The 25466-nt window shown below is 41.2% G+C and overlaps 1 long non-coding RNA gene across 2 annotated transcripts; it reads left to right on the plus strand.

The window, feature by feature from the left end:
• Positions 1-97: 97 nt before the first annotated feature.
• Positions 98-25466, plus strand: LOC125934829 (uncharacterized). 2 transcript variants are annotated; one of them, XR_007461535.1, is made up of 3 exons: positions 98-184; positions 16075-16240; positions 25302-25466. It is a non-coding gene; the product is annotated as an uncharacterized LOC125934829 (long non-coding RNA). The 2 variants fall into 2 exon arrangements; XR_007461534.1 differs by having other exon boundaries at positions 132-219.

Consider the following 25466-nt stretch of genomic DNA (forward strand, 5'->3'; position numbering starts at 1 on the left):
GCTTGACCTACGTGCTGGCAAAGGCCAAGGCAGCGCCCCTCTCCGGTCGTCCGTCCTCCCGGTGAGAAACAATTGAGGAAGCACTGAAGCCAGTATTAACCGTTCCAGTGCTGACAGCTCTGTGGCAGTACCAAAGTTTTATTTTGTTCATCGCTTACTTATCCTCGCTACTTCTCTCGCCTAGGTAGGACCTTTCATTGCGTCAAGGGAAAGAAAAGGGTAAGAATACTCTAAAATGAGTGCCCCACGCCTTCACTACAGCCTCCACGCACAGTGTGTGAAGCACTTTACATGGTTTGCCACCCCTTGCACAGCAGACAGGTCAGCCTGAGGTTGCACGACTTAGGATGTGGTAGAGACTGGACTCCCAGGCTGTAACACTACCCAGTACTGCCGCTATCACGTTCCACCGGAGACCTCTCCCCGAAGAAACATTTCCACTCCTGCGATGGACTGCCAAGTTCCAAAATTGCCCTGGTAGCTTCTTTTCTAAATATATTGACCTGACTTGCTCTTGAGTTCAACTTAAATCCAAGAGTAGCTACTAATTTTTGGAGTTCATATGTCATCCCCTTAATGACATGTTCTAGAATCTTGCCAGGACTATGAACGAATTGGCAGCCTGTTTTCCCCTCATTTTTGAAAACACTAACCTAAGCTTCCGTCTTCTGGCATATCTTATGAGATACTATGTTTTATAAGAAGGAATATATATATATATATATATATATATATATATATATATATATATTTGGTCTTTATTTCATTCCTGGCTCAAAGTTCCTAAAACCCTTGGAATTTCCTAAGTGGTAAGAGCACTAGGAGCATCTTTTGTTCTAATATTTGGCCCACTGACATAGGTCAGGACATTGGTCCTGACATAGGGCTTGTGAAACTTGAAATTTCCTAGGTGATGGGAAAGTCCTTTGTTCAAAAGAAGCCGCTCTGGGTGGGCTCCTAGACAGCTCCTAGATGAGGGTTAGTTACTAGAGGGACAAGACATGATTCTGTGGAGATGGAAAAAGGGCTGAAAATGGGGTTACTGATTGATCATGCGTAAGTGATGAAACTTCCATAGAACTCCCGATAGTCAGGTTCCAAGAGCTTCCAGGTTGGTAAACACATCCATGTACTGGGAGACTGATGCACCCCAACTCCACTAGACAGAACTCCTGTAGTTGGCACCCTCCCACACCCCACCCCGTATATCTCTTCATCTGGATGTTCATCTGCATCCTTCATTATATTGGTGAATGTAAATAAGTGTTTTCCTGAGTTCTGTAAGCTGCTCTAGCAAGTAATTGAATCCAAGGGGAAGAGATCCTGGGAACCTCCGATTTGTAGCTAAGACAGAAGTTGTGGGAAACTTGGGGACCTGCTACTTGTGATTAGTATCTACAGTGTGGTCAGTCTCATGGGACTGATCCCTTAACCTGTGGGATCTGATGTAGCCAGCTGGTATCACAGAAGATTGCTTGGTGGGGGCGGGGAGGGGCAAACCCACTCATTCGGTGTCAGAAGTATCAGGAGTGAAGGGTTCTTTATGAGAAGGAAAGAAGACACATGAAAGAAAAGTCTGACTTGTTTGACTCTAAGCTGAATCCAAGAGGAGCTTTAGCTAATTTTTGGAGTTCATACGCCATCCGTTTAGTGACATATTCTAGAATATTGCCAGGACTGTGGATAGATTTGCAGCCCCGGGTTTTTCCCCCTTTTTGAAAACTGGAACCTAGGCTCCAGTCTTCTGGCTTAGCTTCTATTCCTGTGATTTCTGCAGATTCCCAGCTGTAATTAATTTGCATATTTTCAGTACTGGGAATGTAATAATTGCTGGGTCAGGAGTCTTGAAATGATTTATTGGGAAAGACATCATCATACTATTAGAAACATTCTCTTTTTTTAACAATGTTTTAAATTTTCTTTATTTTGAGAGGTAGAGAGCAAGCAGGGGTGGGGCAGAGAGAGAGAGGGAGAGAGAGAATCCCAAGCAGGCTCCATGTTGTCAGTAGAGAGTCTGATGTGGGGCTGGATCCCATGAACTGTGATATCATGACCTGAGTGGAGACCAAGAGCCAGACTCTTAACCGACTGAGTAACCTAGAAATGTTTTGAAAACAAAATTTATATTGCTACTACATGCAAATGTAATAGGTCCACAAATAAGTTCTTTCCCCAATTTCAAACCTACTCCATCCAGCTGTCTTTCTCATCTGAGTTAATGGCAACTGCACTTCATTTACTCAGGCCCAAAGCTCAAGAGCCATCCTCATACCTCTCACATCCTCTACCCAATCAGATTTTGTTGGCTGTACATTCAAACTATACCTAGTGTCCAACACCTCATCATCCCCACAGCAACCTCCATCCCTCACCTGATCAACCAGGTCTCTCTGCCATACTCCCTGACCCCCAGTAATCTAATCTCCATACAACAGCCAAAGGGATCCTGGCATTTCTCCACTCAAAACCATACAGTGTCTCCCCAGTTCACTTGGAATAAAAAGCCTGAATCCTTGGCCTACAGAGCCAAACACCAACTAACTGCTGATTATCTCTGACCTGCTCTCCCTTTGCTTACTTAATCTGACTCAGGCCCACTGCCTTCATTGCTTTTCCTTGAACCCATTTCAGGTTCTTTGCACTGGCTGTCCCCTTTGCTTATAAAGCTCTTCTAGATATTTCAGATATTTGCTTAATTCACTTCCTTACCTTTTTCAAACTTTTTCTCCAATGTCACCTCAGTGAGGCCTTCTCTGACCAACCCATTTAACCCTCCTCCTCACTCACAGCAGTGCCAGTTTCTCTTACTCTGCTCAAGTTTTTCCATAGCACTCACTTATCAACTAACATATTTATTATGTTTACTACTTCTTGCCTGTCCACACCTGCTAGAATATAAGTTCCATGAGGGGAGCCATATTTGGCTGTTTGATTCCTTGCTGTATCCCAAGTGCCTATCTCTTAGTAGGTACTCAACAAACATTTGTGGAATAAGTGAACAAATAAATGAACTTGAACAACTATTTTCATGATAGAGTTTTCCCATCCCAGCCTTTCTCACCTGTAGATACATGACATAGTTATGGGCATAGTATACATTATTTTGCATTATTAATTTTTTCCATACCATAGATACTGTCCACATTTCTAGATATTTGTAATTAGAACCATTTTTGCTTTTTAAACATACTCAGATTTTTGCATGCTTGTTATAACAGTCAAACAGTATAGAGTAGTGTCAAGAAAAAGTTAATTATCTCCCTTCCTCCACTAATCACACCCTGCTAAGAGGACTACTTTTAAATTTAGTGGATATCCTTCCAAATATTTTTCTTAATGTTTTATTTATTTTTGAGAGAGAGAGAGTGGGTAAGAGCGGGGGAAGGGCAGAGAGAGAGGGAGACACAGAATCCAGAGAAGGCTCCAGGCTCCAAGCTGGCAGCACAGAGCCCTACGCGGGTCTCAAACTCATGTACCGCATGTACCTGCGCTGAGGTCAGATGCTTAACCGACTGAGCCACCCAGGCACCCCCAAATATTTTCTATACACACATATAAACATGTAATAGGTACAGATTTTACAGTTCAAAGATTGGTTATGCCTGAATTATAACTGTATTTTCTATAACTCAAGTCACTTTTAATTCTAGGCCTTATTACCTCTGATGGCAAAAAACCTAAGTCTAATTAATTCAAGGTAAATGCTGACACTTTATGATTTGTTTATTTATTAATGTTCAGTTACAGTTTAATCCCAGTGAATTCAGAATTTATTAATGCCTTTTCTATCCTTTTACCCTCACATAATTACCTGTTTTTTAAAAATTATTTTAAAAGAGGGGTGCCTGGGTGACTCAGTTGGTTAAGCATCTGACTTCAGCTCAGGTCATGATGTAGCTGTCCGTGGGTTTGAGCCCAGCATCAGGTTCTGTGCTGACAGCTCAAAAATAAATAAACATTAAAATTGTTATAAAAGAAATGGACATGCATTATGGAAAAGCAGTAAACCATAAATAAGCAAAATGGAAAAAAAATCCAGAAGTAATCAAGCCTATATATATATTTATATATATATATATATATATTTGTTCCATATATATATACATAGTTAGAATCATAATTAGCTTTAATTGCTTAATATTTAATATTTAATTGCTTAACATTTTTCCATGTCAAAAAATATACTTCTATGGCATTTTTAATGACTGTTTGGTATTCTATTATACAAATGTACCATAATTACAATCCCTGTTTTTTGTACATTTGGGTTGTTTCCAAATTTTCACTTTTGTAAAATTACTTGTAGCTAAATCTCTGTGGACATCCCTAATTATTTTCTTAGTATAAAATACTGAAACTGTTGTCAAAAGGTTCAAACCTTCAATAACGAGGTTTTTGATGCTACAGAAGGGTGGCACTGCTTTGACACCAGTGGGCAGGAGGGTCCTTTTCTCTACACCTGCCAACACTGTCTTTTCATTCTTTGTCATCTTTACCAACCTGATAGAAGAGTGGTTTTGTATTGCTTTTAAGTTATGTTCTCATTACTAGTAAAGTGGAACCTGCTTGTATACATCACTTTTGTGAATTGTCTACTTGTATCTTTTGCCCATGGGGACTCATCTTTGTGTCACTCCTTTGCTAGAACTCTTATATAATATAAAATAAAATATTGTTACTTGTGCTGCAAATATTTTCCCAGTTTGTTACTTGCCTTTTAAATCTATCTTTGTGCTCATTTGATATTGTAGAAGTCAACAGCAGTTAGGCCAGAGGTCTGGTCTTGCTGTCTGTGCTCTGCGTTCAGAATAAATTAATACTTAGGAGTAAACTAGAGACTTTTGTATCTGTTTTTGCCAATGTGGTATAAGGAGTGAATAATGGGACAGGACCACAATCTCCACACAGAAGGCCACAGAATCCCCAGGTGAAGGAGGAGGCATTGGGGGATAATTTGTGTGTTCTGGAGAGCAGTGATACCCAATGCCTTCCTAGATTTTTGGAAATCTCAATTTTAAATGATCTGTCATCCCTATTTGTTATCCCTATTGATACACACATAATTATCATACCATGATTCTTCTGTGTCTGGTAGAGATAATCCTTACCATGGGCATGTTCTATCTTTGTCTTCTCTCTCACTTTCTCTTTGGCCTGGTTGGTATTCTTTCTTAAAACATCCTCTTTAATGTCTGATTCATTAGTCACCATGCCATTCTCTAAACTCTACTCCCTTCATTAATTCCAGGAGGTGAAGGTGGACTTTTCTGGAACACTGAAGATGGATATTCCCCACCCCCTTTTTCGTGTTCCTTGTGGCCTAAAAAAAGACCGGGGGGGGAGGGGTCAGGAGGGCCAGAGTTGCACTGCAAATACAGGACTGAAGAGGATGTGACAAGCTCAGACATCACCATAGCTAAGTGTAAAGCTGGACTTTTTACAGACACTAAGGAATCCTAGTAAAACCTAGAATATTAAGCAGAGACTTGAGATGAAGGTTGGATGGCAAGTGGCAGACTCTGGGGATTTCAGTTCAGTCATGGGATGAATGCTATTTAAGTACACTTAAAACCATAGCACTTTCTTCATTTCACAAAGAAGGATGCACTCATCATCTTGTATCTGATTTTTCCATATTAAATTGTATTATTATTTTAATTATTTTAATTTTGAGCATTTCTCCCCAACTGGATTATGATCTTAAGGACAGAGACCTGTTTACCTTAAAACACTCATATATTTCTGTGTTTGTTTAATTCAGTTAACATTTACCTGCCAGCTCAGATCCTGGCTTCTCTGATTTCTGCGGTGGAAGATTTGGTTTCCTTTTCCAAGGTGCAGATAATGAAATCCATCCTTTACCCGTGGCAAAGTATTCATGAGGATCAAATGAAACCAAGGCTGTGGGAACTCATTGCTCATTTACATTGCTGCAAAGAGCAATGTAAATATCTATGGGGTTTAAAAGTTTACAGATAGCAATCAGAAAGTGCTAGGATGCTGGATCACATTGAGTTTTCATGGGAGATCACTTAATGCCCTCTCTATCTGAGAACAGAGAAAGCCCTGAGCACCTACCTTATCCCCCTCCTCCCTTACAAAGCTACTCCTGTTTCTCACCTGGCCTGCCCCTTTCTCAGGGCTCTCAAAATGTGATTATGCCATAGTGAAAGCTGGTCTGCTTTTGAGTACCTTTCTTTAACAATTACAAGTTCTGACTACTTGGTTTGTTTAAAAAAAATTTTTTTTTACATTTACTTATTTTTGAGAGACAGAGCACAAGTGGGGGAGGAGCACAAGTCGGGGAGAGAAGGAGACACAGAATCCAAAGCAGGCTCCAGGCTCTGAGCTGTCAGAACAGAGCCTTATGCGGGGCTCAAACTCACAAACCATGAGATCATGACCTGAGCCAAAGTCTGACACTTAACAGACTAAGCCACCCAGGCGTCCCACTTGGTTTGTTTTTAAATCTGTGAATTTGCATTTAAACCATGAGCATTTGCTCAGGTCAATATTTCCTTAGACCAGCTCCATTAGTGAGAATTGTTTGGCTACCTCGTGAGTATAAAAAACCTTGGATCCTGATGCCAGAAGGGTGAGGTTTTCCTGTACTGAGCTCCACAGGTTATAGGGGTAGCTGGGAAGGAAGAAGAGATGTAGAAGGGGGGAGTCAAGGGAACACAGTCCAAAATAGAAGTGCCTTTTGCCTTCAGGATAGATCAGTCATGGGGAAAGAGGAGACTTACTCTCAAGAAAGAACAGAGAAATTTACAGGAAAAAACTGAAGACATTTCAGAAGTACTGAAATAAAGAGTGTTTACAGGGATGTAAAATTAATCAGGAGTAGTTGCTTTTTAAGGTCATTTAAAGGGGGTAAGTGGGTCACCAGCAAGGTCTTAAAGGGAAGGAGGAGTAGTTGCTGGTTTGGGGTCATAAATGCCTTACTTCAAGCAGAACCAAGCTCAAACAGGAACATTCCTACTCCTTATAATCTAAACTGGTTTTGGTGTCAGGGTGCCTGGATTCTAAAGGCCCTGACTGCAGTGACCAGCTTTCACATACCCCAACCAAATCCTTTAAAGCTTCTCCTCATATAGGAGCAGTTGAAAGTACTTGGAAGAAAACAATTACAACTATTAACCTCAAACTATGCTATAATTATAACCTTATAATTCCTTTATCTTTTTTGAAATGGGTTTTATTATTTTTTATTTCTATTTTTGTTTATTTTTTGAGAGACAGCGTGCAAATGGGGGAGAGGGGCAGAGGGAGAGAGAGAACCTTAAGCAGGCTCAGTGCTCAGAGTCTGATGTGGGGCTGGATCCCACAACCTGACCTGAGTCAAAATCAAGAGTCAGACGCTTAACCAACTGAGCCATCCAGGCACCCCTGAAATGGGTTTTAAATTAGAATAACCATTTCTGATTATTGGAAACATTTTAAATAACTTTTAGTAATAATATTTGTTAGTCATAAAAAGGAAAGGACATACATAAATCTTTCAAAAGACCATCTCTGATCTTTTGCTAGATATGTTTGCTTTCTTATATGTCCCCTGGCCCCGCAATAGGCTACTTCAGAATAATGGAAGAATGTAAGTTAAAGGCAACCCAACATCCCAACAAATGCTCAGTAGGAATTGTCTGGAAACTGTTTAGGGAGGTGGGGGGAAGAAGCCACAGGCTTCTGGGAGTTAATCCTTTTCTGTGCCTGCCACCTCCCAGTTTTCTCACTGCTGCATGGCAGTTACCTCTGTGTTGTGTCACACACTGATTCATTCCTAATAGCTATTAAAGGACTGACTTTTTTAGGTGATTGACCGTCCTAAATAATCAGACCCATTTGAGGTCATGTCTGTGGAAATAATAGCAAGCTTGCATGCTTGCATTCTAACATGCCTTCTTGAGTGGGCAAAAAACAATTGGAATTTCAGCAGAGAATTGGGTGTGATATCTGAAATGGATCAGATATACTCATCTACAATTTAGAGTGAGAAGAATATTCCAAGAAAAAAAAATAATTTACTTTTTTCTGGGCTTTGACAATACCTGGAATATCACAGGCATTTCATTCCAGGGAACAGACCAGGGATCTTAGGTCTGAGGTACATGGAGACTCCAGATTCATCTCCTCTCCCTCAGCCTGGGCTGTACTTCTTCCTTCTCTTCCTCCCCCAAAGTCTTCAGAAGTCTGTTATCATCAGCTCAAATGCCACATCCTCTTTGAAACCTCAGTAGTTGTCAGTACTGATTCTTCTTTACCTTGTATTGGAATTCATTATGGTATAACTGTCTTACTCCTTTCCATATTCTTCAGTTACACCCAACCCCCAGCAGTATCTGGAGAGACTCCAGGGGAGTGTGAGTGGCTATAGGCTAGTCGTGAGCAGCCAGAGAGGAAACCCAAGTTTTAGTGAAGCACTATATGAAAATGCCGCCTGGGAAGGTGTGGTATCAAACTTAAGAAAGGTTAGAAGAGAGATACAAAATGTAGAAGATTTAACCTGATAAACATGACATAGTAAATGAGGCAGGACTTCTGAGCTAAAATCTGAGTGAAATTTACAGATTTCAGTAAACCAAACCCCTAAAAAGATACACAGCCAAGAAAATGTTACAAACTAGGTTACAAATTGTACAAGTTTCAACCTAGAGGGCTAAGTTTGTTGAGTAATGGAGAATAGTATGGGCATTCTAAGAACAGTGCGGTGTTTCCCTATTAAAAATGTAAGGAAGTGCAACCTGAAAAGTAAGTACTGGAAAACATGAGTTTAGGCCTGCGGAGAGACACTATGGCACAGCTGTGTCATGTACACTCAAGAGCCTGTTGCCTTGGGTTCATATGCCAGCTCTACCACAGAGCTCTGGGCTGTGGGCAAATTCTTAACCTCAATGCCTAAATTTCCATACCTGCCAAGTGGGAAATGAATAATGGCCACCTCATGGTATTCTTGTAAAGACTGGAGCAGCTGTCAGCAATAGTGCCTGGCACTTAGTGAATACAATATCTTGTTATTTTATTATATAAAATTTAAATAATCTAGCTGGTAATTTATTTGGAACAAGTAAGGAAACTTTAGGGATAATCTGATCAAAGTTTCTGTGATTCCACAAATGATGAAACACAGTGTCATTATGTGACCTTTACAAGTCACTTCAAATGCATTTTATTATCTACTAGTTTCTTAGGGTCATCCCTAAATGGCTTTTTTATGTATTCAGATCTTGACTTCCAGTATGGTTCTTGAATGCAGGAACTTGTGTCTTAACCTTATGTGTTAAGGCACACATAGCAGAACTTAATAAATATCTGTGAGGTTTTATTTTTTTAATATGGGATTTCAAATTTATCCCAGGGTCAACCATTTAGACATTAACAATGATTAGTTTTGTTGTACTGAGTTTTTTAAACCCACTTGAAAAGACCCAGACGGCCCTGGCAGAAAGGTCTGGATAAGAAAGTGTTAACAAAGGGAAGGAAGACCCCAGAAGAAATTGTGGCATGGGCAGCATGTCTTGAAGCATCTTGGCAATCAGAGGGAGGAAGATGTGTTTATTAAAAAGGTGTAATGAAAGCAAAAGGAAGGGACAGCAAGGATCATGGCCCATACTTTTCAACTCTCTCTGTCCACCTGCAGCCGACTCCACTTCATGTACTGATTCCACAAATGTGGAGCCCTGACCTCAGGCTGGTTACAGCCCAATGAAGAAACACAGCAACAGCCTTACAACACAACACAAGCCATGGAGAGAGGCCCTGTAAGGCCCCCAAGCTCAAAACTCAAAGCCCAAGCTTTGACCAAGAGGTGAAATTTATTCTTGCCATTAACCAAATGTTATGGGAACAGCCAGAACAACTTGAATAGCAGGAGGTGGAGAAGATCCTAGCACTTCCCTAAACCATCCATTTGTGAGCAATTTCAAATAATGACCAATTTTCCTGGGGAGAGGAGTAAATGAGAAGAAAAACCAAGTCCAAAGGTCTTAATTCTGAGGGGATGAAGAGGCTTGGCCTGTGTGGACAGATAGTGTGCTTTCATGGAAAGGCAAGACTTTTCTTTGAGATATACAGGATTGGAAGCAGGGAAGAGGCTAAAGATGTAGGCTGGGGAGGAGTGGAGTGGGAAGCAATTCTCTGTCCTCCCTATAGGCCCTCCTTTGTGGAAAAGATCACTTGTAGAGATTGGAGTGGCTACAGGAAATAGAGACTGGGATTCTGTTGAAAAACTGGATAGGGATGGCGACTGTCCCTTTGTCTCTGAGCTAGAGGTGGCAGTGGAACAGCCTGTATCCCTGAGACTTGGATGCCAAGGTTCCAGGGTGACCTGAAGGTCAAGTGGACACAGCAGGAGCAGCATTTGTGCCACATTGTCTCCCCAGTGCCATGTCTAAACAGGTGCCCACCAGATGAGAGAACCCTGCAGGGGGCTATAGGGTGAGTATCCAACAGTTAAAACTGAGGAGAGCAGAAGGAGACTGAGCCAAAATGTGCCCCCTCCCAAGAGCAGGGCCCACATGCAGTCCAGCCTAGATCTATTCTTAAGATTTAGGACATTCAAGGTAAAGGGAAACAAGGTGTGCAGCCAGCTGGATTGTCAGATACAATATAAAACACCCAGTTGCATTTGAACTTCAGATGAACAAGGACTTACTGTTATTGCATGGAACATACACTAAGAATATTCATTGTTTATCTGAAATTCAAATGTAACTGGGCATCTCGGTTTGTTTGTTTGCTTTGCTTGGCTAAATCTGGCAATCCTAGTGACATGTCAACATGCTAAGTGAACCTGAACAGTTTTGAAGATGGAATTAAAGCAGTAGGGGCAACTTCTATAAATAGCACTGAGTCCTCCAAGCTCCAGGGTTTGGTTACTGATTCTGAGGTGATAGTACCCTATCCAAGCACTGAGGCCCTCTTCCTTCTGGGAGCTTTGGGACAAAAAGAGAAAATAAATATTCTACACAGGCTAATTTGATTGATCAGCCAAAGCAACAGGCAATAATAGCATAGGGATTTCACACAGCCAGTCTTACAGATTGTGAATGCAGGCATGCCAGCATTTGGGGAAAGATAGGGTATAGAGTAGAGTAGGTTAAGGGGAGAGGATCAGAGTGTTTTGCCTATATTATGTCTCATGAAACTTTGCATCTGTAAGTGAATGTGTGTATACATGGCTAACAATATTTCTTACTATAGTCAGGGTCCAAAATGTTTGAAAACCACTGCTAACTAAGATGTTGTTACTTGCAGGATCGTATTATGAAAACTGTGTTGGATCCAACTGTGTTGGATCAACAGCCAGGATGAGTTTGCTTCACACTCACAGGTGAAGGTGAGCTTTGTCCTGTTCTGGAAAAGTCACCTTCTGGAACTACCTTACCTTTTCATGGAATCTGCAGTCTCTTGCATATATGGATTGCTAGTGCTTCATTTAAAGTGGAGTTCTTTCATTTTGCTGCAGTCACTTGCTAAAAACACACACTGGAATCCAGTATTGTACCCAATCTTGGGCAATAAACATAATAATGTAAATATATTATATAAATGCAATAAATAATATGGGACTAAAGGCACTGTCCAAATGCCCTTTAAAATTTATTTTATTTCCTCCTCTAAAAGGAAGGTTTTTGAACTTTAAAATCCTTGGATATGATGGGTCACCTGGGTGGCTCAGTTGGCCCAGCATAGGACTTCCACTCAAGTCATAATTTCATGGTTTGTGGGATCGAGCCTCACATAAAGCTTTTTGCACTGACAATGCAGAGCCTGCTTCAGATTCTCTGTCTCCCTCTCTCTGCCTCTCACCTGCTCACACTCCCTCTCTCAAAAATAAATAAACATTAAAAAAAATCCTTGGAGATTACCTGGTGTAATTCCTCAGAACTATCCCAAATGGTTTTGAAAGAGTCATTATTTCTCTCATGCAGTGAACATATTATGCTTTTACTTAGGAAGAGGAAGAAAAAATGTTTACAGTCTCACTTTGAACTTTAAAAAATTCCTGTAACAATTAGCTCTTGATTCAGAAATTATAAATAAAACTGTTTTATCATCCAATGTTACTGAAACATTGTGTCCTGTGAGTTTTAGTCTGTATTGTTCCAGGAATTTAATTTTTATGTTGCACTCTTTTGTAAAAAAAAAAAAAGAAGCTTATAAATCCAAAGCCTAAATATTTATCGTCCTACACCAATTGTTCTGATCTCCAATGTCCCTCCAAATTTTTCATTTATCGATAGATGAGATGGATTTGCTGTGCTTTTTTAGTGGACAATACCAAATACACCTGGATCTGAAACTGATCCTGACTGTAATTTTGAAAGGCATATAAAGGCTTGAAGCTTCAATGTCTTTAGCTGTAAGATGGACATAATAAAAGTACCTAACTTGTAGAGCTGTTATGGGATTTATATGAGAGAATGAATGTAAAGTCTGGTGTGGCAGAGAATACTATATAATTCACCATTTCTGTTTCCTCTTCATGAATGTGAGACATATTTTCAACCTTCCTTGTATTGGTTTGGGGCTATGTGACTGGGCTCTGGCATGGGCTGTTTCCAGCCCTGGCTACCCAGCCTGGCTACCATAGAGGACCTATGTCCCAAGTCATGTATTAAACACAGGATAGTGCCCTAAACCACATAGGACTTTATGTAAGCAAGAAACCAACCTTTATTTGTAAAGATTTAGGGTTTCTTTGTTACTGCAACATTGCCTGGCCTACCCTGACTAATACATTTTATATATATATATATATATATATATATATATATATATATATATGACAGTAAATGAATTTCAGCATTTAAGGTATCTGTGAACCAGTATGGAACAATTCCTTGGATATATGTTATTAAGAAAAAAATCTAGACAAAGAACAAGAATATATAGTATTCTTCATTTTGTGTAAGAAAGAAGGGGCAATTAAAATATATATTTGACCCTTGAATAACACAGTTTGAACTGCATGGGTCCACTTATACATGGATTTGTTTTCTATAAATACAGTACAGTATAGTAAATCTATTTTCTCTTCCTTATGATTTTCTTAATAACCTTTTCTCTAGCTTACTTTTTTATAGGAATATAGTATATAATACTTATTATAGTAAGGTATTAATAGTTAAGTTTTGGAGGAGTCAAAAGTTGTATATGGATTTTCAACTACACGGGGGGTCAGTGCCCTAACCCTCGTGTTGTTCAAGGATCAATTATATCTATGTATTTGCTGATTTTGGCAAAAAGAAATACCAGAAAGGAGATACCAGAAATTAATGAAAATGAAACAGAGTGGAGAGGATAATGCATGGGAGTGAGGCTTCTGTGACTAAATGTGTTGATACGGTGTTGATTTTTGAAGCATGTATTTTATATACTCTGAAACAAAAGTACATCAAAAGGGAAATGCCTTAAGCCTGGACCTTAAAAGAAACTAATGACCTAATTCTATATAAAATTAGTTACTGAACCAACAATGAATATGAAATATTCATGAATATGAAATATGAAAGAGAAAAGATAAAATATAAAAAGCATCTTAAGAAAAATGCTATTTAATAATGCCAATAACAATATGAACACACACACACACACACATATATACACACACACACACACACACACACACACACACACACTCTCCTAGTTGTGTTCCTGAAGAGCCCAGAGGCAATGGACAGCAGTGGGCACAGCTAGGCCCCATATCTTGCAACTTCTGATGTAATAATTGGTTCAGGCAAGAATAATCAATGAGTACTAAAACCATCACATAAAAAGTAGGGGCACCTGGGTGGCTCAGTTGTTAAGCATCTGACTTCAGCTCAGGTCATGAGCTCACAGTTCATGACTTTGAGTCCCACATCGGGTGAGCACGAGCTCTTCTGGGTAAAACATGAGCCCAGGTGAGCCCTGCTTCTCTCTCTCTCTCTCTCTCTCTCTCTCTCTGTCCCTCTCTCCCCCTCTCTCTGCCTCTCATTGGATTCTCCCCCCAGCCCCGTCTCTTGCTCACTTGCACTGTCTCTCTCTCTCTCTCAAAAAAAAAAAAAAATCAATTACAAAAAATAACTTAAAAAAAAAAAGTGGTTGGGCAATAGGATATTCCTATAAGGGCAAAGTACCACTCCACATATCATTACTAATTTCAAAGAAAAAGATGTTCCTTTGGTATTGGATACAATGTATGCCCATCCCCACAGATGCATTTGGCCCTGCCTGCCTTTCAGGACCCACTTGCCCTCCTGGGTAAAGAGGTCCCAATGATGGTTGTAAAGCTTAAGCCTCCATCTTGTCAGCTCACCTCCTACAATGATGGACATCTTTGCCTTTGGCAAGATTGTCATTACACCTGCCAGGTGCATAGAAGCTCCTATATCCAAGTCCAACACAGTGGAACCCACAGAAGCCCTGGCTTTCCCAGTGGCTGCCTGGAGGCATTGGCAACACAATCCAGAAGTACTATTAGTACACTGTGGGCTTTGTGCCAGAGAAGGACTCCACCCAGATGCAGTGGTGCCACAGAGCACCTCCAAAGATGTCCCACACGACCAAGTGAGGCTGCTTATGAAATCATGGCCAGCTTGGCAACAAACTACATTGTATTCATTTTCCCTCCCTTTCTGCCCCCGCCTTTTTTTTTTTTTTTTTTTTTTTGCATTCATAGGATTGTACCTCTCATAAAGCATTAGCCTGTGAACTTTGCCTCTGTCTCTGTTTCCAGGCAGATACTTTTCCATGGAGGTTAGGCAGTCACTTTCTCAGCCAAGTAAGTCATCATTCTTAGCATCACCAGTAGTGGGAAAACCCAATGTACGACCATCCTCATGAGATGCCTCTGAAGTATTCCCGAAAAAAAAAAAATTTAACCTAAACCTGATCAAGTCTTCAGATCTAACTTCCATTTTAAGGACAATACAGTCTTAAAAGTAAAAGTTAAAGAACCCCATCTGGAAACAATCAGACAAATGAAGAATGTGTGACTTTATTTTTTTTAATGTTTATTTATTTTGAGATGTGAGGGAGTTGGGAGGGGTGGTGGGGGGCAAGCGGGAGAGGTCCGTGCTGTCAGGACAGAGCCCTACAGGGGGTTTGATCTCAAGAACCACAAGATCACGACCTGAGCCAAGATCAAGAATCAGACACTTAACTGACTGAGCCATCCAGGTGCCCCAGGAATGTGTGACTTTATATAAGTTACCTGGCCTGGACTCTTGAAAAGTCAACATCATAAGTCAAAACCAAACAGAAGTTAAGGTGGGGGGAGTTTCCAGATTAACCTCCAGATGGAATCCACAAATCTTGATTAGATCATGGGGGAATTGCATAGAAATCTTTAGGAGACAATTGAGAAAATTTAAATATGGCTTTGATATTAGTTATGATTATAGAATGATTATTAATTTTCTTAGGTGTGATAGTGGCATTGTGGTTATATAAGAGATTACCCTTGTTTTTAGGAGATTCATGCTGAAGTATTTAGAGATCATGATGTCATATTAATAACTTATTTTCAAAACTGGTGTGTTTTGGTATATGGGGAGAGGGGAGATAAGGAGAAAAAGCAAATATGGTAAGACATTAACAACAGCTGAATCTAGATGAAAGGCATTTGTGGTTTCTAGCCTTTCAATATTTTTAAGTGTTTTTAAATTTTCATAATAAAAAGTAGTAAGATAAGTACAAAAACCAAAAACAACAAACAAACAAAAACAACCTAAGTAAAATTTAGGATATATTTGTATTTGAAGAATTTTTTTTTAAGTTTATTTATTCTGAGAGAGAACACAAACCAGGGAAAGGCAGAGAGAGAAGGAGAGAGAGAATCCCAAGTAGGCTCTACGCTGTCAGCACGGAGCCTAACAGAGGGCTGGATCTCATGACCTGAGCCAAAATCAAGAGTCAAAATGCTTTACCAACTGAGCTACCCAGGCGCCTCATTTGAAGAAATGTTTTATTTTCCTCAGTTCAAGTAAGCAGCCACTACTTTATCAGGGACTAATTCATCTACCTCAAAATGGATATTTACACCTAAATTGCTGTGCTTTTGAAAGCTTTTTAACTCTTGAATATTTCCAGCAGTTTCCTGGGTAGAAGAAATTTGATGCCAATTCTGCACACCCAAATTCCTGGCAGATTAATCAGCAAGTAGTACAGAGAGCTGCTTTCTTTAAAAAGCTTCATTTATCACTCAAACTGTGAATGCTGAGATGCCAAGGCACTGTGAAGAAATGATCCTTTAGAGGTAAAGTTTGATTGATCTGGTATATGTATCAGTACTCTTTCCATGCATTCCAAATCTTGTATATAATGCAGATTAGAATGGCAGCTTTTTCTACAGTTATATTGGCAACAAACACTGATTAGCTATTAAGTATGGCAAAACATTTATTTCAGGCTTCTATTATTAGCACCACCCCTTGACTCACAGAGAAAATTCTTCCCAAAGTTTTGGTTAATGTGACAGTTTTATTTGTTAAGACACAGTTTTCCTTTATCATCATTCTCCCACACAGAACCGACCCTCCATTTCCAAGATGCCTCCAGACCAAGGAGTTCCCAGTCTATTCTCACCATTCCAGTTGGCCCCAGGTTAGCCTGTCTCTAGGGCTTCCGTCCACAATACAGTCCCAGGAAAGTGCTTCCCATTACATTATGTTCATGCTAACTAAACTGGCTAGGCAATGCCCTGGACTTCTAAAGGAGTTCCCCACAGGATTGAGTTGTCTTTGCCCTGTCCAGGGAGGAACCCCTCTCATATGCACAGAATTCTCGCAGTACACTAACGTGTGTTCTTCCCTTTAACAGTAGAACTCCTCAGTTAAGGCTGAACTCATGGCCACTGCATTAAGATTCTGCTGCATTTATGCTGCATAACAAGCACCCCCAAAATCTCAGTGGCCTCCCCCCAAAAAAGCCATTTATTTTTCTTGCAGTTCAGCAGAGACAGCTCTGCATCAGTCCATGGACAGATTTAGGGTTGGCTTCACTTGTCTCATCCTCTGAACCAATAGCTTCCTGGGGCAGGCTCTTCTCATGCAGGGCGACAGCCATGCTAGTTAAGGAGAAACACAAGAGGCCACTTATGGCCTTGGCTCAGAACTGACACACTGTTACTTCTGCCCACATTCCCCTGGGCATCATTAGGGTATGGAAGTACTCTATACCATGAGGAACCTTGCCAAGCGCTGGGAGGGGAAGATCAATGGCAAGCAGATAGTACAATCAACCTCAGCCTCCCTTATAACTTGGTGTGTCCTTGCAACTAAATTCTGGCCAAAGGGATGTGAGGGAAAGCAATGTGTGCAACTTCCAGGCCTTGTACTTGTAAGGACTGGACACACCCTAACTTTCCCCTGCCCATCAGCTGAGGACATGGTGGGGCTGCAGCAATCACCTGGCCCAGAGGTAGACAGCACAGCTGTCCCTCCAATCCTAGCTCTGGACTGTTATATGTATGTCATTTACATTGGTGGATTTTTGCATTGCTGTTATGGCTTCTGAGCACCCTGGCTAGTACAGCATCCATTCATTCTCTCAGTGAGTATCTACTGAGTGTCTTCTTTGTGACAGGCATTGCTCTAGGCCTGAGAGGAAGTATTAGCAGTCTGCATCTTGACTGTGGTGGTGTTCACACAAATCTTCACCTGTGATAAAATTGCATAGAACTAAATAACACACATACATGAGTACAAGTAAAACTGAGGAAATCTGTACAAGATCTTTGGCTTGCACCAATATTGACATACTAGTTGTGATATTATATTACAGTTTTGCAAAGAAACTAGGTAAAGGATCTCTGTATTCTTTTATTTTTATGTTTATTTATTTTGAGAGAGAGAGAGAGAGAGAGGGAGGGGGGAGGGGCAGAGAGAGAGAGGGAGAGAGAATCCCAAGAAGGCTCCACACTGCCAATGCAGAGCCCAATATGGGGCTTGAACCCAGGAACCATGAGATCATGACCTGAGCCAAAGTCAAGAACCAGTCTTAACCAGCTGAGTCACCCCAGAATCTCATGGATCTCTGTATTCTTAACAACTGCTTGTGAATCTAATGATCTCAAAATAAGAAGTTAGAAAAAAAAAAAAAAAAGACTAGGACTTTGGTCTCTTTGTGCTTACAGTCTAGAATGGTATCAAAAGAAAATCCAGAGAGACTTACTTGGTATGAATATTTTATTGAGCCAGAAACAAACTATTTGCAAACAGGGAGACTTCAAACCAAAAGTGGGTATAGCTCAATTTATAGAGCATGAAGAAACACATTTGTTTTCTACTGTGATTGGTTACTAGAAACTGATATTCTTTTTAGGGTAGAAGCACAGCATAAACGTACTCATATGTAGTTGACTAGGAAGCTATAGGTTATGCTGACATGAAGAAGGCTTAAGTTTTGTTTAAGGTCAGAGTCAGCATTTTGGAAAAATCAGGACAGTTTTATGTTTTGATTACGTGACTAAGAGTGTTGGGCTAGAGGTATATTCAAACTGTGGGCTCCACTTTGGTCTTTCTTTAACCATGGGAATCAAAAGATTCAAAAATCAAAAAGTCACTGATGACAATCTCTGCATGGCAGCAGCCGCACTTCAACCATCCAGATGACAACAGTGTCCTGAAGTCTGCAGAGCACAATTAAATAAAAGGAACTCAGGGCAGAGCTGCCAGGCAGGAGTGCTCACTTTGGACTGTGAAGTGAGAGAGATATAAAGTTCTTTGTTCTTTAAGTAGGGTGTCCATGTAAGTTATCATCAAACTGAGACACCTGTGAGAATAATCACGCTGGCACAGCTTGTGTAAACAGATCGTTTGGTTAGTCTATTTAAAAAAATTTTAATGTTTATTTATTTTTGACAGAAAGACAGAGCATGAGTGGGGGAGGGGCAGAGAGAGAGGCAGACACAGAATCCGAAAGGGTTCCAGGCTTGGAGCTGTCAGCTCTGACCTGAGCCAAAGTCGGACGCTTAACCAAGTCACCCAGGCGCCAATGGTATATTTTAAAAACATTGTATCATTGACTCTCTTAGTTATAGCAGCCTCTCTTTTTCTAACTAATACGGAGACTAATGGATGCTGCCTTTGTCAGCACCAAATAGCGTAAGAGGAGGGAACCAATAAACCCCAAATCTCAGTGAGTTAATTGTGCTTAAAAGGCTTTTTCTTGGGGCACCTAGGTGGCTCAGTCAGTTACGTATCTGACTTTGGCTCATGTCATAATATCACAGTCCGAGGGTTTGAGCCCTGTGTCAGACTCTGTGCTGACAGCTCAGCCTGCTTCTGTGTCCCTCTCCCTTTGCCCCTCCCCTCCTCATGCTCTCTCTCTCTCTCTCTCTCAAAAGTAAATAAAATTTTTTTTAAAGGGTATTTCTTGCTCATACAAAATTTAATATGGTGCTGGTGGCCCTCCTCTATCTTCTAGTCAACTCATTTTGAATATGGACTTCCCAGATTGCTGGAACAGTAGACAAGAGAGTTGGAGGATTACAGAAATTTTTGTGGGCCAAGCCAGGAAGTAGTTTACATCACACCACCCACATTTCATTGACTAGAGCTCAGTCACATCATCACCCCTAACTGTAAAGGAGACTGGGAAAAGTAGTCCTCCTATAAGTCCAGGAAGAGAAATTCTGCCACAGATGCATCATTACAAGCTGGGAGAGGGCACTAGTGTGGCCTCAGCATCTTTAGATTGACTCCCTTACCCCTTGGTATACGTGGCTATGCCATTCCCAGAGAAACCACTGAAGCTGCAAGAAAGCAGTTCAGAATAGCCTATAACAGTGAATTGACTTCACTTTCTCTCTGGTTATTTTGGTTTGTAATATACCACCATTCATCTCTGGGAACACTGTTTTCTTCCCTCTATTTTATAATCCTCTCTCCCTCTGTATTAGATGGTTTTTTTTTTAATTAAAAAATGTTTATTTATTTTTGACAGAAAGAGAGCATGCATGTGAGCAGAGGAAGAGCAGAGAGAGGAGACAGAGAATCCAAAGTGCGCTCCATGCGGAAAGCAGAAAACCCCATGTGGGGCTCAAACTGTCAGAACTGTGAGATCATGACCTGAGCGAAAGTTAGACACTTAACCGACTGAGTCAGCCAGTCACCCCATTAGATGGGGTTCTTAAGAGACACAGACAGATAAAGATAGATATATAGATAAATATAGACATAGATGATATAGATATAGATAGAAAGATATATATGATATATATATGATATATATATATATGAGAGAGAATGATTTATTTTAAGAAAGTGGCTTATGCAATTATAGAGGCTGGCATGTCCAAGATCTGCAGGGTGGGCCTGTAGGCTAGAGACCCAGGGAACAATACTGTTGCTACAGTTCAAGTCTGAATGTCCAATGCTGGCAGAATTCCTCTTGGCTCAGGGGAGGTCAATCTGCCTGGTCTATGCATGCCTTCAATTGATTGGATGAGGCCCACCCACATTATGGAGGGCAATCTGCTTTAGTCCATCAATTTAAATGTTAACCTTTCCTCTGAAAACACCCTCAAAGAAACATCCAGAATGATTTTTGACCACATATCTAGGCACCATGGTCAGCTAAATTAATGCATAAAACTAATCACATGCTCCAAGGCCAGTTTTTAATACTTTATATTTCTTGTCAAAAGTGGAAGGCAGGGTGATATGGGGGTAAGGGTCAAAGCTGGGTTCAAATACCTAATTTTACTCTGAATTCCAGTTTCATTTATAAAATGTGAATAAGAATGTTTACCTTGAATAAATCTGTAAAGATTAGATATCATGTATGTGAGACACCTAGACCTATTGCTAATTCATAAATGAAGGCAATTAAGATTTCAGTTTGAACAAAAAGTCTACTAAACACTTTACATTTCTTCTTACAGTTGCTTTTTTATTTGTAGGTGACCCTTGACCTTTTTCATTTTCCCTGTGAGGTTTAGCAGTATCTCAACAGGAAGCTCCTTGCCACAGTGTAACACAGTGTATAGTTCTCATGTGGTTTCACCATCTCCTGGTACTCAAGTTGCCAACAGTCAGCTGTGTCCTACTTTTCCATGACCCATCACTGACAACCCATGTAATGTCACATGTTTGAACAACTTATTTAGGCATGTCAGAGAAAATCCAAGGGGAAAGAGGATTCAGGAAGAATTGTAAAAATAAATAAAAGGTAGGAGTTGGCAGGAAATGATTTAAGGAGAAAAGGAAATAGAAATCAGATTTGCTTCTAATTTCCTTTGTGTTCTTACACCATTTTAGAATTTAGCATCTACATTTATGACTGATTGGATGAACCAACTCTTCTAATCCTCTCATTCAACAAACCTACAGATTTCTTTGTTGGGGTGGAGTTGAGGAAGTTTTCAAAGTGGGCCAAAGCCACATGGGAACATGTGTCAAAAGTGAAATGGTCTTCCATAAGTTGAGCTTCAAGTAGGTAATGCAGAAGTTATCAAACAGCTCCTTTGAGCTCCTTGGTCTCCTGGTTAAGCAACTGGCTGAGCCACTTTCAAAAAAGACCCAAACACACTGGCTTTACAAGACTGGCCTCTGTTTCTCTTTCAGATGATAGCACAGTGGTGGGTAGGTGGGTGGTCCAGGGCAATAGTTGCTCTGCTCCACAAGGTCATACTGGGTAATGAATGAGGCTGAGATGGTGGCTTTACATCACCATTGCATGATATCTACCTGTGGGTTCATGATGTCACTCCAGCTGTCCCCGTTCCCAGCCAGGTGGAAGAGGCAAAGTAAGCAGAGGACTAAGAGCTTCCTTTTTAGGGAATCACCTGACAGCTGCCCTTTTACTTCTGCTCACATCCCATTGGCCAGAAACTTGAAGAGAAGCTGGACATATGCCCTGACAAAACTCTGCTGGGTGGGGTCTGATTACTAAATGGAACAAGGAGACACTGGGTGCCTTGGAGTACTTAGTAGTCTTTGCTGTACCTGGTTCTTTGGAGGTGATTCAACTCTCTCAGAAGAATCTGTTAGACCCAGTGGGCAAACCCCCAATTCCCCACTCTACTAGAAAACCTCTACTTCCATCTATTTGGGAGTACTATCTAAATTTCTATCTGAAAAATGGATTTCTACCCACAAAAACGTTTGAAGACCAGTTTACAGATTAGTGTGCCACGGTAGAAAGAGAAGCTCACATCAGTGAAATAACTTTAGCCGGAGGACCTTGTTACACCTTGGAGCTGTTCTTCCACTCCCTGGCCGCCACCATTCTGACAAGCAGACCCTGAGGCAAGGGAGGTGGGGAACTATAAAGAGCCAGGCTGCACCTCCTCACACAGGAGGCCCATTTGCTTTCCCACCTGATCCCTCTTCCACACTCAGCACTAAACAGTTCTCAATCTCAGGAGAAAATAAGAATCCCAAGATTGAAAATCCCATCTTGCTTTGAGTGCAGTCACTGGGGGACATGTGGTGGGTGTGGTGCTCAGAATCAGGGAAATGGAGATATACACAAGCAGGATTAGGCCATCTGGATTTGCTAACTGGTGTTTATGGAAGCAAGGCTCCTACCCTCCTACAGAGACTGGGAGACAGGGACCTTATCTGCAAGTGTTGGCTGGAAGAAACGAAATTCTTCTGGCAGCTTTAAGCTTTCCCACGCAAGAACTGCAGGGGGGCTGGAGTGGACATCCCAAGCACATGGCCTTGAACTATTAGAAACTATGCTAGTGTTTGTTCCAGTCTCTTAATGCAGGGCTTGGACGGAGTGGTTAGTGCCAAAGCTCTTCTGCAGCGCTGACAGCCCACGCCTCGTCCATACAGGGGATCTTTGTGGGATCGGGTCCAGAACAGCATGGCCCTTAGAATAGGGAGAGTGAATCAGATTCAGGGCCTCCCTGCTCACAGCGCCACACATCCCTGCCTTCTCCAAAGCACCCCCGCTGGGGTGGAAATCTTTCTGGGCATAAACTGGGATAAGAGGAGCCTTGGTTGCCATTACCCATCTTCTTGGTTGTCCTTACGGCTTTTGTATTTTGGTTGTCCTCACGTTTTTACAAATTAGAATGGGCCTGTAGTCACAACCTGGGTCCCCGAGCTTCCTAGAGCGGCTGAGCAGGGACCAGGCTCCAGGTCACACTTCTGACAGCGCCAATAGCTTTGGCTGCGCTGCGGGTTTGAGCTGGGACCGCTGGGCGTGGCCCCGAGGGCGGGGCCTGGCACCCCAAGGAGCTTTACGGAGGCGACCACTCAGGCTGTCTTTGGAGCTCTAGCCCCCTCCCTAGTACACCTCACTCCTCAACTCTTCTCCATACCCCACCTCCAATCCTTACCTTGTCCCCAGAGCACTTTCCTTCTCTTTCACACACGACCTTGACCCACCCCACTCACCACTTGTATTTGCTGGTGCCTTTTAAGTTCAGCTTCTTTCTAGCAGTGTGTCTGCTTGTAACTTTCTTCTTCCTCCTTTGCTGGGTAATGCCTACTCAGCCTCAGCCCTCAGCTCTCAGCCCTCAGTTACAACACTGCCTTTGCATTTTTGTCTTTCCCTGAGCCCCCAGACCAGGTCAGTCCCTGCTCCCTCCCACCTCTGGACTTCTCCCAAAGTGAGGCCTCAGTTGTTTATCTACTTTCATGAAGTCTCACAGTGAAAAGAAGCAAAGGAAGAGAGAAGTAGTTTGTTTGATGGCACAGCAGAGTGAAGGCAAGGCTGACTCAACACTGGGGGTCAAGGCCAGCATGTTTGAAAGCAGAAGCTAAGATGCCATTGGAGAGGAGAAAGGTGGTGAGGGCAGTACAATTGAAGAAGGAGACCTGGTTTAGAAAAAGCAACAAGAAAGAAAGGAAAGTATGCCCACAGAGACAAAAGAAGCAGGCATCACAGGTATTAGTAGTGTACCTGCCCTGTACCTGTTGTTCAATAAATGCTTGAATGGGAGAGATAAAAACTGTGGTTGTCTATTTCAGATGATCTCAGTCTTCTTAGGAAAGTATAGTTAAGTCTTATGCAATATGGACATTGAGTGTCAAGGGACTATGAAGAAATATTCTCATTTGTTGGTGTATTAGTTAGGCTTGACTAATAAACCAGATCAAGTACTATAACAAGTAGACCCAAAATGCAATGGCTCTATGATGTAGTTTCTATAATTTAATAGTTTAAATTTAATTGAATTTAACAGTCCAGAATGGGTTTTCAGGTCAGTGATTATCCAGGCTCCACACATCCTCTAAAGTCCTGAGAATGAAGAAAGAACAGGAGGAGCATGCATAGGAGGTTCCTGCAAGCCTGGTATGGAAGGAACACACAATACTGCTCGCATTCCTTTGGAAAGACCTTAGTCATGTGGCCTCACCCATATGCCAAAAAGAACAGAAAATGTAGTCTAGCTGTGTGTCCATAGAAGGGAAAACAGAGTTTGGTAGACAGCTACTGGTCTTCACTATGGTAGGCAGAGTACTGGACTCTGAAGATGACCTAATCCTCAGAACCTGTGAATATATTGCCTTACATGGCAAAAGGGACTTTGCAGATGTTTGAAATGAGGATGTTACATGTTGTTATACCTTGAGTTTAAAATGGTTTGTGTCCTGACAAGAAAAAAATGTTCCAGATATGGTCAGATTTTACCCCATTAGGGCCCCTGGGCACTAAGGTGAGCATCACTGTGATGTGCTTCTTCTCTGCCCAGATGCCATCTTGCTTCTTTTTTTCTTTTTGATGCTGTCTTGCTTCTGACAAAATTTTGAAGCTGGATAACTAAATGAGGAACTTATTCTAACCCTATAATGGGTGTGTGTTTATGGCACCTTTCCACAAGTCTGCAGCCCACCTGAAATACTGCAGTTTGGAACTGGCTAAAATAAAGAGTGTCAGGAAGGTGGGAGAGGTGAGCTGCGATCCCCAGGCGGAGGCCCTACAGCAAGTGGCATGGGCCCATTGAGTCATCAAGGCTGTGTTCTATGCAGAAGTTTTAGTATGGTGTTTGTCCACCATCCCTTGCTCCTGACTGATTAGGCACTGAGGCACAGTTAGTCATAGAGAGTCTTAGAGAGTGCATAGGCCATGACAAATCAGTTAACCTCAGAGACAGCTAAGGAGCTGGTGGATGAGGAAGGCCCTCACTGGTCAACATATCCAGACAAGAGAAACAAGCTAACATCTAAAGTTCTAGATGTGGGGGGTACTGAGAGAAGAACTGGGAAGTGATGTAACTCTTCCCATAAAAGTGGCTAAAAAACTTTTTTTTTTTTTTATGGGGAGGAGGTAATAAGATCATAGGAAGAAGAAAATGTTAGTTGTAGTATTGCTATTATAGTATTTCTATTGTAACATGATTTTATCTTTATTTTTAGAGGAAAAAACCCTCCTGAAAAAGAAGCTGGGACCTAGGAGCTCCAAGGATTGTGCTCATTGCAGTGCTCATTGTTTTGTTTAAATTGTATCTTCAGAGGACAAGGTCTAAGAAATAACTTTTTTTGGCATAAGTGACTTCAGAATGAAAAATTTTAAATATGTAA

This window comes from Panthera uncia, assembly GCF_023721935.1.
Source record: "Panthera uncia isolate 11264 chromosome A1 unlocalized genomic scaffold, Puncia_PCG_1.0 HiC_scaffold_17, whole genome shotgun sequence".
In the NCBI taxonomy this organism is placed as follows: Eukaryota; Metazoa; Chordata; class Mammalia; order Carnivora; family Felidae; genus Panthera; species Panthera uncia.